Source organism: Tenrec ecaudatus, chromosome 3, assembly GCF_050624435.1.
Source record: "Tenrec ecaudatus isolate mTenEca1 chromosome 3, mTenEca1.hap1, whole genome shotgun sequence".
Classification (NCBI taxonomy): Eukaryota; Metazoa; Chordata; class Mammalia; order Afrosoricida; family Tenrecidae; genus Tenrec; species Tenrec ecaudatus.
Window position 1 is genome coordinate 176,729,000 of NC_134532.1, and position 10,435 is coordinate 176,739,434.

General features: G+C 37.2%; 1 pseudogene; it reads right to left on the reverse strand.

The window, feature by feature from the left end:
- Positions 1–8,323: 8,323 nt before the first annotated feature.
- LOC142442912 (small ubiquitin-related modifier 1-like) lies at positions 8,324–9,485 on the reverse strand (annotated as a pseudogene).
- Between the last annotated feature and the right edge of the window lie 950 nt (positions 9,486–10,435).

Sequence of the window (10,435 nt, forward strand, 5' to 3'; positions counted from 1 at the left end):
GCAGCCCATGAAATCATCAACACTAGCTGTGTTAGTCAGGGTTGACTAGAGAAACAAATCCAGAGACACTTATATGTGTATATGAAAGAGCTTTACATAAAGAGTAATTGTATATTAAGAAAACATCCCAACAAAGTCCAGATCAAGTCCATAAGTCTGATATTAGCCCATATGTCTGATACCAGTCTATAATTTCCTCTTCAGACTCATGCATTACATGTAATGACACTGAATGCAGGAAGATCACAAGCCAGTGGATGGAAAGTCTTGTGGATCCAGTGGTGGTGGTGGAAGCATCACAACACTGGCCTGGGTCTCCACGTGGCTCCTCCAGCTCCGGGGTGCTGGTTCCAACAGCGTAGTTCCACATATCTTGTCAGCAGGAAGGTGAAGCAGAGTGTGTGTGGCTCTGGCCTGCAGTGAGCTATTTTTTAACCTGATTGACAGCCTAAATTCACCCCTTTACTACCAGCTCACATCACACATTTCATCAGAAAGAAGTAGTTCCAGCCATCGCATGAGGGGTACACTTATTGAATGTTTGACCAATGTCTCCCATCAGTGTGATACATATCTCAATGGCTCTTGATAACACAGAGGTTCTAGAGGAAAAGTCTTCTCTGTTGCTTTATGTTTCAGGGAGCCCCAAGTTTTCCTTTGTTTGGGGTGATACACCTCAATTCTCTACCTCTGTCATCAAATGATTTTCATCCTTATGTGTTTCATCGCCTCTTTCCATAAGAAGACCAGTCAGGAAAAATATAGTGTCCACACTTCTGATATTCCCTGAATTTAACTAATAAAATTTGCACAGCATCAATTTCCAAATAAGGTCACATCCACAGTATTAAGTTCAGGATTTGAGAATAATTTTGCGGGGGGGGGGGGGGCAATTCAACCCATAATGCATCCTTTAACTCAAATGATTCTTATCAATACAAATACAAGCCAATTTTGTCCAATGAACTGAAATTGATATTTTCATGTGTAAATGGACTTGTTTTACATCTATCGTAACTACACATATTTCTGATTTCCATGTGTATTCTTTAAATGCTTTCTCACCTTACTATTTTTTCATTAATGAACATGACATGTTTTTATGTGTAAGAGATTAATAATTCTACCCTTTAAAATGAATATTGAATATCTATAAACAAAAATTAAGTGTATAATCCTTTAATAAAACCAGTCCATTTTCAGTTAAATAATATGCCCATAACAAATTTTTTATAACTCACATATTTTAAGTGTTAGACAATTCTAATAAAAAATACATACATGAAGCTGACAAAACAATGTATTCTTGTCATTCTCATCTTATTCTTCATAAGAGTGATATAATGACTCCTTTATTAGAAACATCAGAGTAGACACCAGTTGTATGACAAAATGCTACTTAAAAGGGTACATTAATAATGCAGTTTCATAAATATAAATGAAAGAGAAGATACATGACAAATTCAATTTAATTACAAATTTCTTCTGTTTAATTAATATTGCTGCATGTTTTAATTTGAGGTGTGTTTTGCTCACCATCATGAGTCTTCATTCAAAGACTGCCTGCAGAAAGAAGCAATTATTCTCAGTCTTAGATACATCTGTTAAATAATATATTTAGTTCACACAGGACTTTATTGTACGTACTCTTCACAATTTACTTAGGCTCAAAATAATTTAAGTCTTCTCTAAATAAAGTATTAAACTTAAATCTTATTGATATTTTAAAATACAAGATTACTCTCTGCTTCTAATGGCTCCCCAATTTCTAGCAATTATATTTCCATCAAATTGCTTGAATTCACTGCCTTGCAGATTTCAAGTGCCAAAATCTTTATTTCGGTCCTCATCATGACTTCCTGAGATCACAGCTTTCCTGATCTCCAGTCAATGTAAAGAAGACCAAAATATGCACTATCAAACCAATAGGTAATATTGTGACAAATGCATAAAATACTGAAGTGATCGAGGACTTCATCTTGCTTTGATCCACAACCAGTGGCCATGGGAGCATCTGTGAAGAAATCAAAGGACGCATTGATTTGGGTAAATCTGCTGCATAACACCTCTTCAAAATGTTGGGAAGCAAGGAAGTTACTTTGATGACTAAGGTGCACCAGACCCAAGCCATGGTATTTTCAATTGCTTCGTTGTTAGGCGCCATCCAGTTGGGCCCAACCCATAGCAACCCTGTGGATAACAAAAGGAAACACTGCCCGGTCCTGAGTCATCCTCACAATTGTTGAACCCACTGCTGACATCCCTGTGTCATTCCATATCCTTGAGGACCTTGACCTTGTTCACTAATTCTCTACTTTACCAAACACAATATCCTTCTCCAAGAACTGGTCTCTCCTGACAACATGTCCAGAGAACGTAGAACAAAGTATCACCACCTTTACTTCCAGGGAGCCCTCTGGCCACACCTCTTCCAAGACAGATCAGTTTGTCTTTTTAACAGCCAATGGTATATTCAATATTCTTCTGAAGCACCACGATTCACATGCATTGATTCTTCTTAGATCTTTTTATTCACTGTCCAACTTTCACATGCATATGAGGCCACTGAAAACATGATGACTTGGAGCAGGCACACCTTTGGCCTCAAAGTAATATCTTTGCTTTTAAACCATGTATAAAGGTCTGGTCAGCAGATTTAACTAATGAAACTCATCCTTTGATATCTTGAATGCTGCTTCCATGAGTATAGATCCAAAAAAGACAACCCCTTGATAACCTTAAACTTTTCCCCATTTATCATGATGTTACTAATTGGTCCAGGTGGGAGGATTGTGTTTTAATTGTGCTGCAAGCAAATAATCGTGAAAGTACCATGGACTGCCAAAGGGATGGACAAATCGGTCTTGGAAAAAGTATGGTCAGCGTGCTCTTTAGAAGCAAGGATGGTGACAATTCATCTTACATCATGTGGGCATGTCCTCAGGAAAATGAGGACCTGGAGAAGGACATCATTCTCGGTAGAGGAGCACTGAAAAAGAGGAAGGGCCTCAAGGATACGGATTGCTTCTGTGGCTGAAACAATGGGTCCAGGCAAAGGGACAATTATGAGGATGGAGCATGACTGGGCAGTGTTTCGATCACCATGGATGGAAACCAAAGACGAGGCTGTGTCATCTTCATATCGCAGGTCTCTGCATTCTTCCTCATAAAATGCATCTTCTCTGATGATTTACTCAGCATACAGATGGAATAGTCTGGTGAGAGGATACGAAAGTGAAGTACGAATTACCAAATTTTGAACCATGCAGTATTCCCTTGTTCTGTTCTCACAACTGATGCTTGATACATGGAGAAGCATAAGCATGATGACGTGTTCTCCATTTTGATCCAATAAAAATTTATTCCACTTTTTTAACATTTTCTGCTTTTTTATTGATGTTTTCATCCATTCTGTGATTTTTGTTGGTTTCTTTTTTCTTTTTGTTTGATTCTGTATGTTTTTCTGTATATGTTATCCAGGATAGATAAATCTATAGAGACAGAAACTGGATTAAAAGTTTCTAGGGACGTGACTGGGCGGTTGATAGGAAATGGGGAAATAACAATGAGTACAAGGAAGAAGAAATGTCCTAAAATGAAGTGTGGTGATGAGTGCGTAACTCTTTTGATTAAGATTGAAATTATATGTCAGTAAAAGTGTTTAAAGAGAAAAGAAATATTTTATTTGAACTGGCAATTCTGGCCAAGGACAAAGCAAATGGAAACCAATTCAAATGAGCTTAGGGAAAAGAAGCTTTATTAATACAAAATATCCTCATAAAAATACAGAGACAAGAAACAAAGTACATTTAGGTATGATGGAAATTCGATCAAAGGTTTCTCTACAGTATCTAAGATTATGTTTCTTAATGCAATATCAACAAATCCCAACTTAATCTCTTTACAGCTATGTGATCACAGGTAAGTAGCTTGCTTCTTTCTGTCTTAGTTCCCTCATCTTACAAACAGTGAAATATAAGGGTTCATGTGATGAACAAATATGCCAAAATATGTACACTGCATAGATAGATGTTTTCTGGCTCTTGTCCCAAAATTGAACTGTTTTTGTTTATTTGGGTGTTTAGTCATACTTACATAGCTGGCCCACCAGCCATACTTAGGAAATGAATTATAATTCACAGAACTTTGAGAAGAATTTGTCACAAAGCAAAACAATTTAGCATTTCTGCTAATGCTTGCATAATTGAATCTAAAGAAAGTAGTGAAGATAAATTGTGGCTTCATGACTTCATGATTGGAAAGTAATTTAAAAGACATTATTCACAATCACCAAAATATGAAAACGACCCAAATGTTCATCCATGCAAAGGTTTATATTAATGGATAAACAATATGCATGCAATGTATGTGTATAATGAATATTACTAACACTAAAAATATAAAGTTCTAATACATGTTATGGTGTAGAGGAAACTTCATTTTTGCTGTGTGAAATAAGTCAGCTACAAAATTGTACTGTTTATATGATCCGCATTATGTGAAATTTCTAGACTAAGTGAATGAACACAGTTTATTACTGGTCATCAGGACCTGAGGGGGAAGAAAGGAATAAGAATTCAGGCTTAAGATAGACTGGGATTCTCTTTGGAGTTCTGGAAGCCTCTTGAAAATAAATGATGGCAAATGGTAGCAAAAAATCCATTAATATAATTTATGTTATTTTAATGATCTAATAGTAAATTTGGGTAATATTTTTGCCCAATTGTATATATTTTAAAAGCAGTAAGAGAATTCTTTTAATCTTTCAATGGTATTGTGAGTGTGTGTGTGTGTGTGTGTGTGTGAGAGAGAGAGAGAGAGAGAGAGAGAGAGTGTGTGCGTGTACTTCTCTTGTATGTTGCTGTTGTTAGTTGCCATCCAATTGATCCTTAACCACGGAGACATCAGGTTTACACAATAAAACTGCTCCACGGGGTTTGCAGAACTGTGACTCTGTGGAACTGGATTACCAGGACTTTCTTTTAAGATGCCTCTGTGTGAGTTCAAACCATCAACCTCTTGGCTCAGGGTCAAACAACAGCTTGCCGCCGCACCTAGGGACTCCTCAAAAGAAAAAGAGGGAGAAGGAGTAGGGGCTGAGGAAGGGGAAGATGAGAAGGTGTTGGAAGTGAGTTAAATTAAACCCCAATCTTGAAAACTAATTCTATTCTGATAGGATGTTTTGACTTCACCCTGTGAGTCTGAGAAGCATCAAGCACTTTAGGTGAGAAAGTATGCTTTTAAAAAATAATTATGGAATCAGTGTGGAGATAGAAATAAATAATACAGAAAGAGGATAAGAGGCAAGAAGACAACATATGAAATTAGTATGCGGTTTAACCAATACAGTGTGAAGAGAAAAATGAGCAAACATAAGGAAAGACAATGATTTATTGATGCCAGTTTACAGCCATGTGGACAATGGATTACTTGCAATTGCATCTCAAATAACTTTTTTAAGGTATATGAAAATATTTTAATATATCTATATCATTGCTGTAAAGATCAACTCCACCTGACAGACTCTAAAATATGACAAGATTATAAGATACTTATTATTATTTATGACCTAAAATTGCTTTCCTGGTATCATTATTTCACATGGAGAGTTATGCTCTGTAATGCATTTCAAGGAGTAGCAGCATAACCATCGCTTGTATTTCTACCTTTAAAGGCAAGATCCAGGAGATCTGTGCCACAATAAATCCTCCCACTTTGAAACATTTTTTTTTCCTTTTTTAACTTTCCTCCTTCTGCTGCTATCTTGGGGCATTTAAAGTCTTAAAATAACAGCAATACGAAAACACCAATAGGTAATTGATCATACCTGGCAGTTTAAAAACCACTACTAGGCCTGTGACATGGAAGAATTTCTTCTGCTTCTAGGCACACTAAATTTAAATATTACTGGCTGTAAAGCCACGTTGAGAACCTTAACTAAAAAGGAAAGATAAAAATGGAATGAACAGTCCTCTTCCACTCCATTGGCTTGATGGCTGAGTTTTGCGCCCAACTCTTCATTCTTTCCATTCTATTGCTACATTTTCCTGAGGACAGCAACTCCGGAATGACTGCCTTCTGTTTCCGAATTTATTTCACTCTTTTATTGGTAATATTCTAAGATGCATCGGTTTTAAAAATATAAACACATTTAAAACACTTTCGAGTATTATTTTTTCTAAAAGTTACGGAGGCTATAGCATTGTTTTCTTGACTATTTTTATAAAACACATTATCCCTGGAGGCTATCAGCTAGGCAACCCTACTTAAATATCTGAGTTAAATTGATGTCACAGATGTAGCTTCAGAAATATAGCTGGTTTGATAATACCAGTAGGAATAATTTTTTCTCCAAGTAGATTCTTTACCATGTAATGCTACTGTATACCAGCTGCTGTGATACCTGGGTGCTAACATCGTGCAGGGGCAGGTCATGATTTAATGTGACTGTGAAAGCCAGTCTTTAACATCCATCTTACCTTTTCCTGCTTGGACCTGGTGAGAAGGTAGGGGAAGATACTGACATAATTCGCCTGTGCTAACTGTGGACGGGATTCCCTGGAAAGCCATCGGCTGGGCATGAATATTTCCTCTGAGCAGCAAGCAGAGGGGTTGCATTACCAGCAATGGCAGGAGAGGAGTGCGTCCTCTGGACCCGAGGGGCCTGCGCAGTGAACCTCCTGGATCCAGAAGACAGTTACGTCATCAGAGGAGCGGCAGCAGAACCAGCATCCGCAGCATGGAACAGGGAAGAAGTTCGTGACTCATGAGGCCAGTGGAGCGGAGTGCTTTCGGCAGAAGACTGGTTTTCACAGTATCATGCCTCTGGACACTTGAGCCGTACATAATTTGGTTGTGACATTTTTTGTTTCGGTAAGCCCTTTGGAGAACTTCCTAGCCCACCTTAAACAACTTGCAATAAGTGCTGAAAACACATCCTTGAGTATTTTTCACTGGCATTCCAATTTAACTTCCTTAATTCACACTTTAATCATGAGTGTTGTCTGCATTCTGTTTGGCCACAGAAGTGGATATTTGAACCCAGCAAGATGAAATTAGAACATCAATTAGGGCATACAGTAAATGAGTTGTTCCCTCATCCAGTTATTGCCCCGTAAGCAGCCATAACCTGGGAATTGTGCCTCGCTGTCCCCATTGGTGACTTATAGTTAATGACTAACTGATACGCTCTATAGTAATTCAACCCTCTTGACTTAAAAGGAAGCAACTCTGTTATAGAGTGTATACCTCAGAAACTCATGGTGGACCCCATCAAGGCTACGCCTGAGAACTCGCCTTCAGTTGGTCTTTTTTCCCTTCTCTATTGTATTTCATTTCTTATAAAGAACACCCAGTGACTTCATGCACTAAAAGCCTGCTTCAGGTCCTGTTCTGAGCTAATTCAATCTTAACTCCTTTATTATTTGGGATCTCCTCGAATATCTGAAGTATCGATCCTTATATAGGGATGAGTGCAGTTTTACTAAGTGAGGGGGGTGACCATGCTTGCAAGTCATAATTTTTGTTTAAATCCATTTCTACAATTATTTACCAAACAGGAGTGTATGGATTACACAGTATGTAGAAATAAACCTTTGAGAAATATGCCCATTAAATATAGTGCTCATCATTTACCTACATGCCTTCTCATTTTGCTGGCAATTGAAAAAGAAATAACTATTTTAGCATCTTCCAAAATTACTAAGTTCAAGCAAGTCAAATTTTAGAGACAGACTTCAACTTCGTAACAATGCAGGTAATTTTTGAAGTTTAGTAGCATTTCTCAGTCAGGCAGCTACAGTAGTACTCTGAATTCAAATTAACACTTCACGAACATGCTTTGTTATCTCAAAGTCACATGAACTAGTAAGACTCAAATGTCATTTGTGTTAGCAGGTCATAATTCTGGTTCTTTCCAATCCTGGTTTGATGACAGCTGATAAACTACCCTTTTACATCAATAATTCATAAAAGCACTTTGCCTAGTATAAAACTCTAACGTCAAGTCAACAAAGCAAGGCTATAATCGCCTCCTCATTCTATATTGATAACACCGGAGCCCACTGGCCTAAAAGAAGCACCTTTTGTTCTTGCATGAGAGGAATAGGACATCTATTCCCTTTGCTACACATTTACGGGACTAGCACTTTCAGAAAACTCGAGATAATTTAACCTTAATGCCAGACAATTTTTAAGTCAATGCATCTAATATTCACAAAAGTCATATGCCAAAGTCACTATCAGTATCAGCATATTATACATGGGAAAACAGAGACAAATAAATATTTTTTACAAATATTTTCGTTTATTTTAATAAAGCTGGTACAGACAATGTCCATTTAAAACCCATTCCCAGGCCAAAAAGTACAAATAAAATCAAAAAGAGCAGTGTTCTGTTGAATACACTTCTGCCTGAACAGCTTTATTAATTGCTAATGTAATTTAGAACTTTTCTGGGATCTTCTGACAAGATTTTCATCTCCATCTAAAACCCTTTGTCTCTTCAGTGAAGCCATCTTTGGAGCTCGTCACTACTCTCCATTTGTCACCATGACTCTTCCAATGGGAGCGGCCTCTTCTTTTGGTCCAGACTCTCAGATTTTCAGAGTAGCTTCGAAAGTTAAGGAACGGTCATTATTCCACAGTTCAGTTCTCTGAAAACCTTCTATCTCCCACTGAAAGCCACAGTCCAGGAGGAAAGCAATCAAATGCTAGAACGTCAGGGTCAATTGGAAAGTCATTGTGAACATTTGCAATAGTCGGTCTTATTTATCCCACAAGCCTGCAAATGCACAGCCCTGGACAAGGGACCTCTCTGTGCACACATGTAACTTTTAAGAAGAGGAGGACATTATGAAGGGGTTGAGGTTGGATCATCAAAAGTCAGCACAGTGAGAAAACGCTACTGAACACTGAGCACTAGGATTTGAAATGCCAGATGTTTGCAAGAGAGGTGCCAGTTTTCAATTCGGTTTTGAACACCACATTACAAAAGAACTATTTTTAAAAATAAAAAAGGATTAAGGGAAAAGAAAAAAATTAAAAGAATATCTAAACTGTTGAATGACCCCCTGTTTGTTCCTGATAAACTTCAATCACATCTTCTTCCTCCATTCCCAATTCTTTTGGAGTGTGATTATCAGCAATTCTCTGACCTTCAAAGAGAAACCTGAGTGAATTCATTGGAACTCCCTGTCTTTGACAGTATGATTCTTTGAGTTTCTTGAGATGTGTTGTCATTTTCACCTTGAAGTGGATGGATCTCACTGCTATCCTGTCCAATGACTTTGAGTTTGATGTATTCGCCTTCTTTCTTATCCCCCAAGTCTTCAGTTGAAGGTTTTGCCTCCTGGTCAGACATGGTGACGCTGGCCTCGCCCCGGGGGTCTCCGCACTGCAGCGATCTCGGCCCGGCAGACTCTCGCTCCGGGTTTTACAAACCCGTCAGGCTCCCCCACAGCACCACACCGCGGCGGAAGTACTGCCGCGATGCCGCTCGACAAATAAATATTATGTAACTTGCTGAAGGTTACATACATCTAGAATCCAGGTTATTTGGATCCGAGGCCACCTCCTTCCTACTTACTCTATATAAGTTTCAGTTACTACAAAGGACATTAAAATATGATATAAATTGTACCCTAGTAATATTACTAGAGGTAGTATTTCTAAGCAAATGTAAAATTACAAGATGAGAAAAGATTATCTAAAAGGTACATTTAAATCACAAACATGGTAGATTTGACTTTAATTCAATACTTTGATGGTGATCAGGATTCAAAAATAATTTTGAGCTTTGTTTTTATGAAATATTTACTAAAAGTAAGATTAGACCAGAGGTCATAATCTCAATTATTGAAAAGGGAACATTTACAGAAAATTATTAAGATGCTATTGACAATAGTGATTTTTAAAATGAGGAGCAGATATTTAAGATTTAGATTTGATTTAGATTAGTAAAGAATAAATTTAATGAATATTTATGCAATGACTACTATCATATTTAAATATATTCTTCTGAATCTTATTGAGGCAAAGTTGAGTTTCTTTAAGTCTTCTATGTAATTAAAAAGGATAAAAATCTATCCTGTGTCTAAATAATGGTAACTTAATTCTTGACGCTATTAATTCTGTAGTAATAAGCTGCACTTGTTAGAATGTTTATTGTACAAAATGATGTTTGTTCTCTTGGAGTTATTAATCTCCTTTGTCATAGGAAGCTTATCTTCTTTATTAACTTTATGAATATAAATCAATTGACGCTACACTTACTGATTTCCAAACGATTCATTTACCAATTAAAAGAAGATTGTGCATCTCCTCTAAAAATAAGAGAAATGCCTTAAGATTTTTCTATTTTAAAAAAGTTAATTCGATAGGCTTAATAGCACTTGGCTCGACTAGACAAACTTTGGTACCTAATACATACTCTTGA